The 18,966-nt window shown below is 46.8% G+C and overlaps 1 long non-coding RNA gene across 2 annotated transcripts; it reads left to right on the top strand.

Annotated features, from left to right (window-relative positions):
* Positions 1–411: 411 nt before the first annotated feature.
* LOC142416097 (uncharacterized) lies at positions 412–2,634 on the top strand. Of its 2 annotated transcripts, XR_012777633.1 has the most exons (3): positions 845–859; positions 987–1,492; positions 2,393–2,634. It is a non-coding gene; the product is annotated as an uncharacterized LOC142416097 (long non-coding RNA). The 2 variants fall into 2 exon arrangements; XR_012777632.1 differs by having other exon boundaries at positions 412–1,492.
* Positions 2,635–18,966: the final 16,332 nt, after the last annotated feature.

Raw genomic sequence — 18,966 nt, 5'->3', positions numbered from 1 at the left:
CCAGGAGAAGAAGGGGGAGCTCATTTCTGACCACACGCTGTCTGCAACTCGTGTCAGCGAGCGCTCGATGTGCAAGGCTGGGGACGCAGAGGGCTGCGAGCCCTGAAGCGTGATGGCCGCAGGGGTGGTAGCTCACGGGCAGTAGCGAAGACCTCCCGGCAGGAGGGTGCTGCGTCTCCAGGGCTTCGCGCGGCAAAGCAGAGACCTGGGAGCTTCCCCAAACCTCGTGCCAGGTGGAGAAATAATTTCGGGATCACTCGTTTTCCAGTCTCATTCCCCGCCTGCTGCATCATTCCCTGCCTGTTTGCATAAGGCACAAGGACTATTTTTAAAAGGCAATTCGGTTTTATTAGTGACAAGGAGATAAGCGAACACCCTGAACTCTTTGGTTCCCTGTGCAAATAGCTTTGATTCAAAATCTTTCCATTTATGGGCAGAGTCAAAATAAAATTCCCCAAAGAATGACATTTTCTACATTTTTCCCCCGGTAGCCTCAGGTTTGGTGCCTGCTGGGGTGGGGGAACACAGGAGATGGAGAACAGATGCTGCCCTTGTCCAAGGGCTCGGCCCTGCTCCGTGCACGCTCCAGGACTCCTTCAGATAGCGTAAATCTGTCTTTTCCACTATTTAACATCTGTACAGTCTCAGGGGCTGAGAAGCAGCCCCTAAGACCAGCACTGTCCCTAAAGCTCCCAGAAAGGCTTTTGGGGGCTGCACAGAGCAGGAAAAAAGGATTTTTTTTCCATGAGCTGGTGGTTGTGGACATTTTAGTCCACAGTCCATGAGATCAAACCTCACCAGAGAATTTCTGCTTCCACATCTAACTCTGCCAGTCTCCCTTACCCTCCGTATGTTGTTTGTAAGCAGATATTCTTATTTTTCTTATTTCTTTTTACAAAGTTTCTTATTACAAAAATATTTTTGTTTGGAGGGTGGAGCAAAAATTGAGTCCAATTTATACTAATTCTTTCAATTTTGAATAAAAGGGATGGAAGAACTATATAAAGAAATACTGACAATTTACATTCCTCAGTGAATCGCAAGGCTTTCCCCTCCAGAGGAACAGGACTTGGCTCAGCACCATTTTATAAGGAGTCAACCAACATTTAAAGGCTCGTTTTTTGAAAACAGTCCAAAAACCCAACAACTTCCGTGGCTTGGTTTTCTCAAGTACTACTTAACTGCAGGCTCTTCAGCGGCCAGACCTGCCTTTCACATACATCGTGGGAAGCCACAAAGAGCTGTGGCTTTCCCAAGCTATACTTTTGGGGGAAAATAAGACTTTCTTCCTGTAAACTATTATCATGAAGCAAATGCATCTGCTTTCCCCATGGCGAGGGCCGACTTCTCTCCGGGATCAGTCACAGTTGCTCCGAGCCTTGCCTTCACCAAATGCCAAGCTCGAGCCGCATGCACGGCTGAGGGATGGACGGAGGGCTCGCCGGACGGGATGGACGGAGGGCTCGCCGGCCCGGCTGACCAGGGATCTGGGGTGATGTTCACGTGTTTACGCAGTACTTGTGATGAGTGTTGTTCAGCTCCTGCTCGTCTCTGCTTTTCAGCCTTGAGAAGACTACGGGAACATTTTCTTTCTTCAGATAAAATGGGCAATTTCTTGGCTTTTAACCTTGCTGCTGGGTTTTAAGGTACATTCCTTTGGAATCTAGTTTAATGTCTGCTTAAGGAAGGACAAAAGACAAAAAAAAAGCCCAAACCAACCCAAACGCCATTTTAATTTCAATCTGACAAAAAAATAATCGTGTTTGATCCCAAATGGTGGGAACTGTTGGCTGTTATTTTCCCATTTTTTCTTTCAGCCCCAGGTTAATTCACAGAAATATCTTACGCTTCTCCATCTAGCCATTAAACTGAAAGATCAGTCTGATCTAGATCTTATCAGGATCTAGATGGAAATATATCCCTCAATGCACGTAACGTAATACTGAATTTCTCACAGTGTGTTTCACTGCAGGTCACAGAAGGCAGGATCCCGCCTCCGCTCTTTGGCCACAGTACACGAGTTCGGAGGGGGAAAAGCCTCAGAGGGGTCTGAGATGCTCACTGCCACGGCTTTCTCTGTATTTCTGGAGCAGAAATGGCCAACTATAGTCTTTTGCTAATCCCCCCCCCCCCCCGATCATTCACGTCAGAGACAACAGAGATGAATTTGGCCCTCATTTATTTCCGAGTACTGCAGCTGCAGGGTCGCTCACTCGGTACCAAACCTCTTTGCCTGGGAGGTTCCCAAAGCGAAGACGCAGCCTGGACGTTTGGTCAACAATGCACTGTCCATCGCTTTTCCCAAATAATCCCTATTTACAACCAAAAAGCTGGCCCCCGCTTCCTTAAACACCACCAGCTGTAATGCTTTAAGGCTTTTATTTTCTTCTAGATAACTGGAAAGAAAGAGAGAGGAGGAAAAAATGTGACCAGGAGCACAGCTTCTCCACCATGAGAGTCTTTCCTCAAGTCCAGTGGGCTTAGGATCAAGCCTTGTACGTCTCCGCAATTTATATCCTGATTTGCTGGTGCTGTACGGTCCTTTCCTCCTCATGACGGGGAAAGTATATATCCTTTACAATGCAATAATGCCTCTGTCTGATAAAGCAATGAATAATGGGAGATTTAACAATATGTGGCCTTTCTGTGTGCCCTGCAGGTTTAGACTTTGATGCGAATATTTATGCACTTGATTTATTGCCTTGATTTTCTGCCATTTTGAGGAACTTCCACCACAGGAGGATGAGTTTTCTGTACCTACTGTTCTGTGCATCTGCTGTCCTAGTGGCAAGTGGCGTCACTTGCAGGGATGCCGCACAAAGCAGCAATGCAATATGAACACAGCTTAATAACCATAATCACATAGAAACCCCACAGACAGCTAAATGCCAAGAGAGGGTAAGATAAGTTGCACTGAACAAGGCATCAAAGCAGAGAAAAAGAAGCAAATTATGTCCTTTTTTGAGAATTGAAGGTTTAGTTAGCAATTCTTAGCAGTGTATGGATTCGCAGGTTGTATTGATTTCCAAGATAGGAAAAGGTCCCCAAAGAAAGGAAGGGCAGAAGGGAGGAGCAGCATTTCCATTTCCATTGCACAGGCAGCCACTGCTATTGCCACGTGCGCTGCAGCCGCGCTGAGGACACGTCCAAGCCAGATGCCAGTGCTGACCCAAATGCCCTGCGAGTACCAGCGTGGGAGGGACCTATTAACGATCCTAAGCCATACGAAGTCAACCGATACTGAATTCACGGCAGCTGCAATGTACCGGGAAGGCACAACCTAAATGCACCAAACATTAATGTATAATGTACTTTATGTCCGTACAGAAGGAGATGGCCTTTGCTGTAAGGGCTTGATAAGCTAAACAAGCACAATAAACCTTAAAGGATGGCAGGGAAGAAGCAAAGGGCAGAAGTCACAAGCTAAGCATACACAAATGCAAGGCAGAGCTGGGAACAGGAACTGGGATTCAAGTCGCAACCCCATGGCGCAGCTTCCGCAGCCCCATCAGCTTCTCCTTGTGGGCTCCAGCCCCGCGCTGTGTGCCCACGGCAGTGGCTGTGGGACCTCAAGAGCAATAGCCTCTCCTCCACAGCTGAATCCCCCTGCCAAGAGGTTGACTCCATATATTTATATATAGATGGATGTATTTCTTTGTCCAAATACATACCCGTATACGTACGTACTTTATTTTACACTATGTATATAGTGCGGAATATATATACGTGTATATAGAGAGAGTGGAATAAAGCCCTAGGCCAAAACAGGGAGCAAAGCAGCTTGCTATATGTCTGCCGTGAAGGAATGGGACCCCTAAAAGGCATGTGAGAGGTTTATTATCCTATGCAAGAGCAAATCTGAATGCTTGCATTCGATCTTATTAAAAGCAGACACTCAAGCTTCACAAAAGAACAAATATTAAACTGCTCCATGTGGTGCACAAACACAAACAGGATTGTAAATAAAGCCACTCCCACCTCTGGGCATGCAATAACTTCCCAAACTCAACACAGATAAAACCAGGTTTCCAGCAGAAGGGCAACCTAAAACAGCTCTGACTCTGGGGAAATAAGTTTACTCTTTCCATTGGCTTTAGAGAGGGAATCGTCTCGCCCTTCTCGAGCGCAGGGCTGCACCAGCAGCCTTGTGGGTGCCGGGTTTTAGCAGCCTTGTGGGTGCTGGGTTTTAGCAGCCCCGTGCATGAAGCACTGGGCTTTGCAGGTACGCACAGACGGCTAACATCCATCAGGCACTTGTGTATGCAAATGGCAGCTTTCCCACTGAGCTGCATGCCCAATTAGTACATATAATTGCAAGTAGATATTATCTAGGTTTCTGATGTCTTTGACCAGCTAATGCCTTAGTACAAACCTGCGTAACTGAATATGCGAGTAGCTCCACCGAGGCCCAGGTCTGTGTGAGTTTAATGGCTTCGGGATTTGTGGAGCTTAATGCAAGCAACCCAGGGAAGATAAGCTTTTATCTTTAACTTCAGCATGAGCTATAGGGGTGTTATTGTACAGAACCACACAAGACACGTGTTTCCTTTATGGTGCAGAGGACCTAAAAAGACAGATGTAATGAAAAAAGGAAGCAACATAATATTTCTATCGGAGGATATCGCAAAGCTAAGCTAGTCCTTACAGCCCTGTGAAAACCCTGCCAGCCCCACAACGTTATGCAAAGAGCATTGCTACTGTATTTTTCTGTATTTTGCAAGTTAGCTGCACATTTTTCACACAGTTCTGCTGAAGTCCTACAATAATGAGCAACCGGTGCCTTTTGGACTGACCTCTACACTGAGATTTCGCGTCCTTGGAGTAACTGAGTTGTGTTAATGTCAGCAAGGAATTTCAGAGGAGAGGTGTTTTTCTAGCGCGGTTCTGTTACAGTAGGTCCTCGATAGCTGCGCTCGCGTCCCTCCCTGCGAACGAAAGCCATGAACGGCAGCGGGATCCCTCAGCAGCGCAGCGCAGCCCGACACCGACGGGAAGCACGTGCAGAGCAAACACGCAGCCCGTGCCGTATAAATACCCCTGCCATACAGATGCACAGAAAGGCCATCCATCCCCAGGGAAAGTGCTGCTGCTTTTGGTTTATTCCTCCTGAATTTCATGTCCGGAGCAGCCCATGCCAACGTACTTTAATCTTTAATGTGGCTGCAAAGCAAGCTGTATATTCTCCGTACCACCCCCATCCTCCCCCCAAAAATAGCATGATAGCTGTATGCACAGCATAACAGAAAAGCACGGTGGAGTGCAGACGTGAAGCTATGCTCGGTGAGCAAGAACAGGGAGGGACAAAATTCAGCCTTTCCTCTGGCCGCCTGCATCCCGGTGGGACACAGGCGACTCTGAACTGATATATTTGACAAAACCCAGAAAGCAGCGCAGCAGGTCAGGACATGGCTTGGGACATGAAGATGAAAATGTGTCACGTACCTTTTCCCCCGTAAAAGCAGGCACGGGGCAATGAGCAAATATGGCTGAGTACAGGAATGCCCCTTTGCCCGACCTTCGAGCCCTGGCTTTGCGCTCCCCTGCCCCGATGGTGGGGGTTTGATTTTTACCCCAAGACACCTGTAGAAATCATACACCTGCAGTTACCAGGGAATTTCATACGACTGCCACTGGTAACAATTTTCTGTGCAATATGCTATGGAAAAGATGCACAGATGCCCTCAAAGCATGTTTTTCTCTGCCCTGTGGGTAGCTTCTTTTGTTAATTTTCTTGAGATAACCGGGACATCAAATTATTTTGAAGTTGTTCTCAAAGGTATATAGATACTTCAGTTTTTTGCTGACAGCTTTAATTATTCAGCGCCGTTGTAGAACCAGATGAAATATAATCACAGGAAAGGGCTCCTAACACCACAAATAACTGCCAATTGTGAGGACGGCATGTTAAAATCAGCAGTGGAAAACAGCTTATACTCTCTGACCTCTACCCAGTCAAATCCTACTGTTGCTATAGCTGTTATTCTAGAAAGAGTGTTCTTTGTCTTAGCTGAGAGTCACTTGTGAGAGAAAACATTGCCTTTCCTTGAATCTTTTCTGTGGTCCCAAGTCATTATATCTTATCAGCGGACCGATTAGTCTTTACAATACAAAACTATTAAAAAAGGTAATTTTCTGTTGTACCACACTTGACATACATTTCCCATCTACTCTCATGGAGACGCAGTGACTCTTTAACATCTTGAAAACTCTCATGAAATGGAAATAAACTCAAACTAGAGTGCGATGTGGGCAACAGACATTCCTCAGACGAACTGAATGACCACAGCACGTGCTCGTGGTGGGCGGCCCCACAGCTGCAAATAGCGAACTCACAGTGCAGGAGAAGAACTTTACCGCTCTCTGATAATAGCACGCATTAACGCAGCAAAAATTGCTGTAGCTCGCTGGCAGAGGCAGCCAGTTATTTCTGGGGTAGCACCCTTGCATTTTGTCCTCTGCTTACCTCCCAGGAGGCTTGAAAGTAGGACCAGCTACACGTCTTGATTCCCACAGTGATGGGGAAGGGGTGACTCAACAGCACGGCGGTTTCTTTTCCTTCCCCTACACGGAGAAGAGGAAAAGGGAGGTGATTTAAGAGGTTGGGTCTTTGCCCAGAGGAAGCCCTCCAAGAGCTGCAGTCCCTCGCTCTGCGCAAGACAGGTCCTCGCAAGGGGTGTAGTGGTGGTTTTTGGCAGCGTTAGGTTTATGGTTGGACTCGATGATCTTAAAGGTCTTTTCCAACCTATATGATTCTGTGATTCTGTGATTCTGTGATCCACTCATCCCGGGGGAAGGCGGTTGCTGGCGGGGGGTGGTCGGTGCCAGCCCCCCACGCTGGTCGCACTGACCGTGCTGTGCCTGTCCCAAACCCCAGCTGCTGTCGCAGGGGCTCTCGCTGCTGGACAAAGTGGCTTCAGAGCAGGCTGCCACTGCAACTTTTCTTCAGTCGTGCAGTTTTAATGACATAGGGTATGAAAAGCTTCCAAATGGCTGCCAGATTTTTATCTGCCTTTTTTTTTTTTTTGATGGTGCTACTCAAAGGCACAAAGAGAGTGTGCCCGAGGTCTGTGCCGCTGAAAAACCTGTCCCTTAAAACCACCCCCCAATGGTTACGGCTCTCCAGCACACATTCGGGCCTTTCAGTCTAGGTTGGAGGGACAGTTGACAGAGGCACCTCGGAGTGCCTGGTCTGGTATGCAAAACCACCTGGATGGCAAGGAAAATCTAAGTAAAGCCTCATCTGAGGCACAGCTCCTTCTGCCGCACACTAGCGAGTATTTTTTCCCATGAGTAGCGCGGTAAAAGACACGAATTACAGCAGCACAACAGAGTGCTTGAGCAGTTTGGCAGAACCTTGTCCTGGTTTTTCAGCCTCCTCTGCCCCGCCGCTGGCGTCCCCCCGCAGAGCAGACCTGGAGGAGCTCCCCCAAGCAGCCCCGCAGCCGCCTTTGCCAGAGCAAGCGCTGCTCCACCAGCCCGGCGGACACCGATGGAGACGCCTGAAAGCATAGGTCCGCTACCACGTTCTGCAACATCTCAGGCCCTCCAGTGTCTTGTCCCCCACCTCCCCATCCCCCCAGAAACTACAAATTGCATGGGCAGTGGCAGGAATTTTGGCCACCAAATGTAAAACTGACATTTCTTTTTTATCACTTGTAGGAGCTTAAGAAAAATAAAACTTCTACCTTTCTTACATTTGGGAGAAAGCTTTTCAAGCCTTCTGAGCTTTTCTGACAGGCTTATGAGATTTTACTTGGCTTCCTTAAAACATGCTGGAAGGCAGAAAAAATCTAGCCCAGAGCCTTTGGGTGCTGCACCCAGGGGGACCGAACCCTCCGAAACAGCTCCAGAGTTCAAAAGTGACCCACGCCGAGGAAGTACATCAAAGCTCAAACGTGAGTGGGAAAATGTTGCTAAGTGCTCCTAAAAGCTTGCTGAAATCGGGTACGACAGACCCAGCGGCAGGACCCTTGTCTACAGCCAAGGGGCTGTAATGAGAAGGTGGTAGGGCACTGAGCCGGTCGAAGGGAAAAGGGCATCACCTTGGCTGACAGCGATGCGGGGCCTTATGGCATCTGAGGCGCTCCCCGGGTTGTTCATAAAGGTTTTTTAAAGTGATTTTCAGTATGGGAGCAGTTAGAAGGCCAGGCTGGAGAATAATTAGATCTAAGGAAAAATGTAAAGAAGAACGTGGCGAGGAGGAGGACCTCGCCAAATCCCGTGGTTGAAATGTGCAGTCTGGTTCCTGTCTGGCAAAACTCGAAAATACTGGCTGGGAAATTCACTTAGTTAGGAAGAGAAGGAAGAGTAAGAGTAAGTAATTAAGGTTCACATTATCCTTTGAGCCTGGCATCTGCTTAAATTGGCTTATTTGATCTCTACTTTCTCCTTTAATCGGAGTAGTTTTGAAAGAGTTATTACAGGACACAGGTCTCTGTTCCGTTTACCTTTTTTGCCCTACTATTTATCCAATTAATTTATTTGTTGTGCATTTTAAATTCCTTTGTCTGCTTTTACCAATTTTCCCTCCATGCAGTTTCTGGTCTTTCTGCCCGTGCGCTCAGCTTCTTTCCCACACAACGCATTTGGGTCTGGGCTTGTTTTGAATTTATATTTTTTTAGTAAAAGAATTTCCAAGGCTTTTCTTAAGATTGAAATAGTTATATCATGGCCGGAGAACAAAGTCAGCCAAGATGTCCTACAGAGCCAGAAGCCAGGGCGCGGCAGGGCAGGTATCAGCTCTCTTTGCTCTCCCCAGCTCCCGTCTTGCTCTGACTCTGGTCCCCGCATCCCCAGCTCACCCAGATTTCTGTTTTCCCCTCCCAGCTCTGCAGATTTACTTGCAGCCTGGATAATTTTAGGGCTGGCCAGAGCGAAATGCAGAAGGGAACAAAATGTGCCCAAAAGCCAAGCTTTCCACCCGTTCTTGTTTGCACTGTATCACCAGAGCGCACCGTGTCTCAGGGAGGGGTGGGTAGGTACCTGCACACATCGGTTTCCACGCAGGTAATACACTCAGACAGCATTCAGCCCTGTTCGGATTATTTGAAAGCGTGACAATTTTCACTTTCCAGGTGCCGGAGGTCACTTTCCAGCAGGAAAAACATTGTAAGAATTCAAAAGAATGGCAGCCTTGGGCTCTGCGCCGAAAATCCTTCTCTTTCACCATCCTACTGCTTGCTTTGTGGAAAAGGGCTCTCAAAGCTAGACGCATTATCAAAGTTAAAATTAGGTCCATTGAATTTTATTAGCAATTTTCTACTTTGTTAGTGAATTCATGCTGCCTATTAACATTTTTTTTTAATATATTGTTATCACTCATCACAAAAGGCTAATCCTATTAGTACTTTCCACATTGTATTACAGAAAACAAACAAGAAGGCTGCTGTGATTCCTCACCCTGCCATTTTCATACATTTATAGACAGCATATTTCTCCCCGCACACTCATAGCCAGCGCTGCCCAAGAGGGCAGGTTCAAGGCATGGCTGGTTGGAAGGAGCCATACAAAACATGCTCGAATGTGTGAAAATGAGAAAATGAGAGGAGATGAGCTCTTTGTAGGCAGAGTAGTGAGATGCTCTTTTATGTACAGGAGCATCCTATTGAGTCTAATCAAAAGTGATGTGTTCCTGTTAGGATTTAAAAAAAAAAAAGGAAATATTGCCAACAGGCAATACTATCATACTTAAGTTTGATTTTTAACTTAAAATACAAATAGATTAATCTTAGTGAAATCACTAATGAAATATCTATGGATGCCTAATTGATTCATCCCCTACTAAACACGATAAGACATTTTCTGCAAGAGACGTTCATGCTTGTGGATACATTTACAAAATACATTGAACGCAGTATTTAAAACAGAAGCATAACATTCCTGCTCATTGTGAGCAGAGAATGTACGTCAGCCTTTTGGATATATATCCATGATCTCTAACCTCATCTTTTCCCTTCTTTTTTCTTTTTCACCCTGGAATTCATTATGGGGTATAAAACAGTAACATCAGAAGATGACAATTAGTGATAATCTCTCCAAGAGGTGGACTGTGCTGCTCGGGATGGGACCTGGTACCTCTTTATGCTACATGTACCGTGCTGAGCCCTGTGTTAGTAAATAGGCACATAATATTAAAATGTGTGAAGAAACCACTATGAGATACTGCAGTATCTCACCAAAAAAGGCCCAAATGTTTGTCCGACGCAGAAGAGCAAGTTTTCACCTTGCTGCTGTATTTGCATTCAGAACTCTTAGGTTTCATAATCCTGTTTTCGCTTTCATATGTGGGACCACATTAATGTGGCTTCCATTTAATCTAGGGACTACGGAGAGAAAGAGAAAGGGGTGTATCTTCTGCATAGTGGCTGTGAAATTACCCTTGTCCTTTGATAGATTAAAATTGAAGTGCTGTAAATTTCTGTTGTCATGGAGATATTTTCCATGCCACTCCACGATTGGCCATCTGAATTCACTTTCCTTTGGGTTTTCCAGCCTAATTAACTGTTACATTTTTGCCAGCAGAGAGGAAAAACCCACATGAACGGTTTTTGGTCTGTGATTGCATCCCTTATGGAGGAAATTTCATTTTCGTATACTATTAAAGGCAAAATGCATAAGCGTGGCTTGTATTTATAGTGCAGAAAATGCAGTAATGCTCGGGTAGGAGTCAAGCATTATCGGGTTTGAACGCACAGCTGTTATTTATGTCTCCGTAATACAAAGCAACGCATCCCGGTTAAGACCACACGTTACACGCGCAGGGCGAGGCGACGCTGCGGGTTGTGGGGCCGTGACGGCAGGCGAAGGCGGGCAGGCGCAGGGGCTCCGGCACAGCGGGCGGCGGCAGCGGCAAACCCGGGCGCGCCACGACCCTCATTGAGCGCAGCCGCTGCAACGGCGCCATCTCAGACTGCGCCGGAGCCACGGCGCTGCCTACGCCAGCGGCACTTCTGACACCCACGGACAAACTCAGGATTCAGGCAACAGAAAAGGACCTCTGGGCAGGGTCCAAAGCAGACTTGTGCACATTATTGTGTTTACTCGTGCCTTTGTTTTCCTTGCCCTTGTGTCGCTGGGTTCTTCAAAACAAAACTTATTTTAGAGTTCAAGGATGACCAAGCCTGTCAGATTTGGGGAGTGGGCAGGGGCAACCTCACTCACTTAAGTTTATATCTCCACGAAATTTCAGGCTACCTGTGTCCTTCCCAGCACCAGGTAAAATAAATTAAACACCTGCGTGGTCAGGTGCTATTTGAAGAAAGTGCCTGGTGGTACAGGTTCATCCTACCCACTCCCTAGTGATGTGGTTGATAATAAATTCAAAGCTAATTTATCTGCTGCTGTACAGTCTGTAACATGGACAGGCCTTGAGATCAGCTTCCCTTATGCTTTTCAAATTAAAGCATCTTTGATGTACTTTTCTTCCTGCCTTTGAACATTTAGAGTCCATTGGCAACGAACTGAATGATTTGGTACCAAATAGACTCCTCTCTCCTTCCCCCAAAAGAATTAGCATCAGGTCTTAATTTACTAATGGACTCTAGACATCCATTAACGTAGTAATTAATTCAGTGCTAAAGTGCCTGTAAGACAGAACCACGCTGAGTACATGGGAAAAAAAATTACAAGTGACGTCTTCCCAGTGAGCATCACAGGGCTTGGGTGGAAAAGTTAATTTAACAAATAAATAATGGTGTACTTTATTCCTTGTCTGCAGCTCTGTGTCTAATGACAGCATTTGACAACAATCCTATACTCGATTCTGAATTTTTGGACAGGGGTCCAGGTTTTTCCATCTTTCAGAAATTAAACATGGAGGTGGTTCACGCCAGCATAAACAACTGCAGGTCCCTCTGCGTTTGGCCGAGCGCTGCCAGCAGCGTGGCAGCGTGCTGGCTTTTGTCCCGGCTAAGGAGCCATGCCCTGAAGCCAGGAGCCTCCCGAGTCAACACAAGCAGTTATTTCATCTCAGCCACAACCATAACATGGATGATTTTGTGCCTACACCTCCCTATCGGCATCTTACATCCACGTCTTCCAAAAGCAGCCTGTCCTGCAGCCTCCGGGCTAGCAGCACGTTGCGTTGCTCCCTCTAGACCTGCCTCTGGGGTTGCTGGTGAAGGAGGTGATTGCCGGTGCCTGGGAATACGTCCTCAGCTTCTCCAAACCTCACCATCACGCCTACAAAGTGAAGCTGAGTATTTGTCACGCTGGCATGCAGCTGCTTTTGCTGGTGTTTTAAAAAGACGGGATGGGTGTTCCTCACGTTTCAGATTCCCTCTGCTGACTGAAATTAGCCGCCTTCCTGAAAATAATTGCTGCCAGTGGCAATTATTACAATTAAAATGTTTACTAATGGTTTGCAATGCTCAGACTAAGCTAGGCATCATGTGCCAGGTCATGAATGAACTTAATTAGACATTATTTAGAAGTATGTCTTGGTTCATAAATTAAACACCTTTCTAGCTCTGTTCATTTGTAAGGTATCCATTGCATTCAAATGAGAAAGACAAAAGAGCAACAGAGAAGTTTTCACTTAGAGCCATTCAAAGCACCACGAAGCAATCAGAATTCTTTCTAAAATGCTAGGTTACCTACTTTAGGAATACACCAGCCAATTTAAATAAACACACCAAATTAATGAGGCATAACAATTACATGAGTTCAGGCTGGCTAACATGAGTTTTTGAATGGATTTCATGTGGTAGAGTTTCATTTGGATGAAGAAGCTGGGCTGCAGAGGATACCGCAACCTTGAAAAAACACTGCAGCAGGTTATTATTGCCAGGTTTGTGGGTGCTGTTGATATATATACACGTGGCTTTTATCTTCACTTGTGCTTCAACTCAAAAGAGCACAAGCATGTTGTGGTCCTGCACAAGATTACCAGTAAAGGGATTGCTCCTAACTGGTAAAATGTTGCAGGCAGTGACTACATACCATGGTTTGATTGTACCAATAGGTCAATGGTTTTATAAAGGTTTCTCATGCTACACTGTTGCTGTGAAGGGCTGATGTATGTACTTCAGCCTCTGTGCTACCTGGGATGCTCCTGGGATGCTCCTCAAGCAGGGTTAAGGAATTACGCAGAGAGGAGGATACAAGCAACCAAGTATCTGTTGATGTTTTACTGTGTACACACAGCAACATCAGTTGTGTTATGCCTTGTTCGGTCTCAGCTTTGATCGCGAAGTGACGCTCCAGATGTGTAAATAGCTTATCTGCAACAGGCAAAAGGTTTCATGAGCTGCGAAGTTTTATGTTCGTCCAGTGCCAGTTGAATGGTCTGGCTGCCTCTGAGCCACACCGCGAGCATGTCCTGGTTTGTGCCCAGCATAAATCCTTCATGAACGTCTTTGCCTTCAAGTCCATGTTTCCTTTTAAAAACAGGCAAAGGAGTTGCATGTGGTGTGGGCTTATAGGTGTACAGAATAGGTGCGAATGCACTGTTTGGCTGGGGATGGAGAATCTTTGTTACTGTGCACCTTGGCATGGTGAGCATCATTTGTTCAAGAAAGTCAGGTACAGCCTTACTCAGAGAATATGGTTTCATGGGCTTCAGACAAGGTATTTCAGAGAGGGCCATGCTATTTTCTTCTCTGAGGGCGGCTCCTGGACCTGGCACTGCGCTGCTTCACCTTGCTGCCCGTGGCACCTTGCCTGGGAGAGCCAAGGGCAGGCACCAGCCTCCCCAGCCGAGCCGCGGCCACTCACAGGCACAGCTTTCTATGGCAGACGCCAGCAGCCTTTCCAGTGATAGTGGGGTGCCCTCGCCTCCTGTTCATCAACCCCTGAGTGCCGTCCAGCAGCAGGGGACCTCATACCTCTCCGCTTTAATTCTACACCGTAACAAAAGTAGCTCAGCTCCCAAGAACGCATTTGACTTCAAAGCTCTTGCGATCCACGTGTGACATACATACATTGGATTAGAAATCCATTTGTCAGTCAGAGCTAATAACGGCGCTCACTGCACAGAGCATTATCTCTGTCAGGAGCTGGCACGTCATGAATATGCATGCGAGAGGGTGAGTACAAATGTATTTACATTAGATGGGCTCCCACAAGGACTTAATGTTCTAGATGGGAGTATTTGTGACAACCTGGGAGCCTGGCGCTACAGAGACCCGTTATCCGTAAATAGAGGTGGAACATGATCTGCTGCTGCTTTCCTTGCCCATGTCTGCTTCTGGATCAGGCCCTCAGATATTTTTTAGAAGTTAAAATAAACATTAAAGGCATCAGAAGCATTTTGAAAGTTGGCATCTTGGCGTTTCTCTCTAATTCTGCCATTGAAAAGATGAAGATGGTGTTTTCTTTCAAAGCACAGCTTCTTCAGTTGGAAAGAATGGATCAAAGGAGATCAGAGATGACTGATGCCTATAAATATCATACTTAAATTTGCTGCAGACAGAAAGGAACTGCGTGTCGATTGGAGCTGTGTTTACTCCTAATGCTACCGACAGCCACAGCTGGGCTGGCACACAGCGGAGCAGAGAAATCTCCCCCGAGGCCCTTGCTTCTGCAGTTTTAACAGGCTCTTCTGGCACACTTTATTGAGTATCTAGTAAATGATTTTTAAGAGGTCTTACGCAGGCTTGAGCCAGCTATGCTCAGCACTGGTTTTCTCTTCCAATTAATCATCCATAAAGTTGTAAGCTGATTTTTATCTTTCTAACACACTTATCTGGTGTTAATGGGGCAGGGGGTAGAGGAAATGAAAAACCCAGAGAAGATGATGACACCGTGATAGCCAAAAAGGAGCCACTTCCTACTTTTTAAAGTTCATTCTTGGTTGAGAGAGAAGCGGCCAGCCTAGACAGAAACATGAGACACCTTCCTAGATGCTTGGCTGGATGTTATAGTCACACAGCTTACCCATCGGTGTGATTCACAGAGTGTACCATCAATCTCCACATATGCAAGAAGGTATCGCACACAGTACCAGTAAGGAAACGCATGCACTTGTCGCCTGTGAGCCCTCCGCCCCGGCTGCAGCGAGCCCTGCTCCCGCCCTGCTCGTCCGAGGACACCTGGCCATGCACGAGCTCCGATCCTGAGAAGAAATGCCCCAAAATGCCCATAAATGCAGCACTGTGTCCTGTAACCATTCGGGTCACTCCAGCCTGAGACCGGGGGTGGTGAAAGCACAATTCTTCCTAACTGTGCTCTGACACAGCGGTGAAACCCAGTTTTACATCCACCGGTGCCTGAGCCAGAGTGGTGATGCTGCTACCGCAGCAGAGGAGTGTGTACCCTGCGGCAGCTAGTTGTTCCACAACCTGCAGAAACCGGTAAAGTCGCTTTCCTTTGGCCTTTGATCCCCGTTTAACAACATATCGTTCTTAAACCTTGAGCCTCAAAGGCCAACGTTCACCCAAAGAATGGCCTGAATCGCAAAGCTTCAGCAACTGCCTTCGAACCGTGACGGCGTTATCAGAGGGAACCGAGACCCTTCTCTGGGGGTCAGCAATAGTCTCGTGATATTTGGTAACACGGGCGGTACGAGGGGCCGTGGTCCCGAGCGGAGCACAAAGGGCAGCAGGATGAATCTTCTCAGGGGCTCCTAAACCACACAGCAACATTTCAGTCTGCCCTCTGCATGCTATGCACAACTATCAAATATAAGGCAGAAGTAAAGTGAAGTTTAAAAAACTCCCACAAAAGCTTTTCCCCCACTTCAAGGCCAAGGAAAACAAACTGGCCTCGCAGCATGCGGCGGAGAGGAGAACAGGCCAAAAAAAGACCTCCTAATTAGAACAAAATTCAATAAGCCGTAGGCTTGTTTTAAAATGAAAATGCTACCACTTTTTTGCAGCAGTGACCTTACTTTTGCCTTGAGGATTAATACAAAGCACAGCAGCATTTGCAGTCGATGTTTTCAGTGGAACTGCCCGACAGCATGTGAAGTTCGGAAGATATTGGCTTTTTGGGTCAGGTTGGAGTTTTCTCACAGAGGTTTCGATTAATTTTCTTCCGTTTTCTTTGTCTATCAATCAGCTCCGCATAGCTCACCGTGCCCATCTCAAATACCCTACCAACCACGCTCAGCTCCCAGGTATCCTATAAACATCCATGGCGTCCCGCAGCTCCCTATGGGGATAGTGAAAGCATCGCTCCCTTCCAGGTGCGAGGCCGAAGCTGCGGGCTGGGGCTGTGCCATGCTGCCGAGGCAGAGTCCGGGCTAAACCGTGTTTAAGTCAGACATTTGTTTCTCTTCAGACCTGGTTGCTGTGTATGACAGTAGCTAATTTAGACACACCCAAGCTGGGTATAATTAGCTGAGTGTATGAGATATTATTCCATATATTATTATGTGAATAAGATAATAATTTTCCTATGGGTTTGCATAACATAGCAGGATGAGGAGGTGCTAATCTGCACTTCCAGCTCTCACTGGCCAGCTCAATAGTAATAGAATGACTTAATATATTATATGTTATATCAATATTATATTAACATCTGTATTAATGCAATAAGAATACTAATAATATTTGCAATTAGAAACCCTCAGGGCTCACATAACCATATGCCTATCTCCTTCCTGAGGACCCGCCTGTCCACCACAATGTGACCAGGGGCACAAGCTGACACATCATCAAAGTACCTGAGGTGCCTGTGTGAGCTGTTACACCAGAATGTCACCTGCTTCGCTGCAGCCCCATTCTGCTCACATTCACAGAGTTGTCCAAAAATCCCACGCCCCGATGCTGGGCTGTGCTTTCATGATCATACACTGATGATGAAAGAAGTTTTCTTGTCAAGCATCGCTCAGCATGCTCTGCTCTGCCATTGGTGAATAGGGTCCCTTTCCTGCCAGTATTTAACGGTGTATGGTGTAAAGTGCTCGACGGTATCTTGAGCATGCAAGGTGTTATTTACAGCACACTCCTATATTATTTCAGTAGCCACGTTGCCACCTTGCCTCCTGACTCCCTACCCTTGACCACCATCAGCAGCATAGACAGACTGCCGATGCCCTGCTCTCTGCCCAACACCGGCATCGTGGGCAGGATGCTGCCCACGTTATCCACGTAAGGAGTGATTCTCTCAAATCTCATTGCCGCTGGTGGAGCCCAGGGGCGGTGCACCTCTCACCCCCATTCAAAAAGACATTCGCACAGCTGGCTGTGGCTGCCAGATGACTTGGATGCCAAGCGTCCCCGGCAGTCCATGACAGCCATGGCACTGCTTGCGACCCTGTGTTTGCTGTCGGTGGTCGGGCGAGTTGCAGTACGAGTGCATCATTGCTCGTATTTCCTAGTGCCTCCGTAGAGCTTAGTTCACAGCGTGTTGTCAGACTCTGGGCGGGTGAGGCTGCCGCTGTGTCACAGTGGAACTGGGGACGAGCACCTCGAAGCTCGGACCGCTAAGTAACACAGCCACTCTGGGCATCCCCAAAAAGTCACTCAAGGACCCGCTTGTGGTGACAGAAAAATGAAGTGTTGAAGCAAGGAAAAAACAAGCTCAAAATCTATGACAATATTACAGAAGCAGTTGAGCAGACCTGAAGCTGTTACCAGGGCTTGCCTTTTTTTTCAGCTATGAAACTCTATTTGAAGGGAAGGTCAGAGACTTTTTTTCCTCCCCAGTTTTCTACTATGTGTTATTCACATTTTCATGTGATAGTTTCTATGAGAAATGCACACTTTCCAGAAACTAATAGAAAATCCAGATAATGAAGACTGCAGGTCCTAATAAAAAATTTCCAGGAATGAATTAGCCCTAGATAGTATTACTCTCTGCTTTTAAATTCATGTTTATATAGAAGGAAAAAAGCTAGCTGATTTGAGAAATCATAGATCCACTACAAATTGCAAGCCATGAAATACCGTACCTTGAAGGTGAAAGTTGGACCATTTTTAATGTAAGATAAGGGAACCACATGTCTTTGTTTTACCTGCCCAGACATGTTTTTGTAATAGAGCAGCCTGTTGTAATGACATTTCTTATTTCGGCTGCCCATTCGTCACAGCGGGCTTTCTTCCTGGTGTAGTAGCACAGAAAAAGACCAGGACCGGGAACTTAATGTCTCTGTTCTTTGTTCCTGTCTGTAATTCTCAGATTCTCGTGTTTCCCGAACGAATCCCAGCAAACGGATTTTCTCCTTTCAGGTTGTGCAGTTCATTTCTCCAGATGAAGTGCAGAAAACCCTGTGCCTGACAGATGCTGGGAGCTGTTCTGGCATCCTCAGGAGAAGGTGCAAAAGGCGGCCTGAAGAGCGGCTGCAGGGTGGTCCTCCCGTGAGCAGCGCCCGGAGGGCTGGCAGGGCACCTCCCGCTTCGGAAGCAGCACGTGGGGCCAGCCTGCACCGCAGCCACTGACGCGGGGGAAGGCAGGAAGGGAAAGCTTTTTGCTCTGAATTTTTGTAAGCACATCAAGACTTGTGTCGGCATCCCATTTGTACTGTGGGGCATGCCGTCTCTGCTGGCTCCGGATGCACGACCTTACTGCGTCGCTTGCAGTTATGGACACGTGTAGAGACAAGACACCTTCATCAATGAAAACACCAGAAGAAAAATCTCAGATTCAGGAATATTCAGACATATTCTGAATTGCTTCTGTGACCTTCCAGAAAAAGGGTCTGAAAGGCATGAGTTGCTTTCTCCCATCTTACCATACTTCTATGCAAAAGAGAGTCCATATATGTTCATTAACCCGGCTTCTGCGGTCTTGGGGCAGCTTTGCCAAAGAACAGGGTCAGGGCAGCAGAGCCATAGGTAGCAGAGGCTATGGGGTCCTCTGCGTCCATTGTAGTCCCCTAAAAGCTCATCCTTCCGGAGGGATGTGTGCCTGTTCACCCTCTCTTTCACCTACTGAAAGAGCTGGAACAGTAAAATGCTCTCCACTGACTTTCCAGAGGGACTGAGGATGGAGAAGAAATAGATGCCTCTGGAAATCTAACCTCTCATTACTCAATGTTTCATAGCCCCCAAGCAGTCCCCACATTTCTGTGATGCCATTTGTTGC

Source organism: Mycteria americana, chromosome 12 (assembly GCF_035582795.1).
Source record: "Mycteria americana isolate JAX WOST 10 ecotype Jacksonville Zoo and Gardens chromosome 12, USCA_MyAme_1.0, whole genome shotgun sequence".
NCBI lineage: Eukaryota > Metazoa > Chordata > Aves > Ciconiiformes > Ciconiidae > Mycteria > Mycteria americana.
Note: the sequence above shows the minus strand (reverse complement) of the source record. Positions and strands in the feature narration are given on the sequence as shown.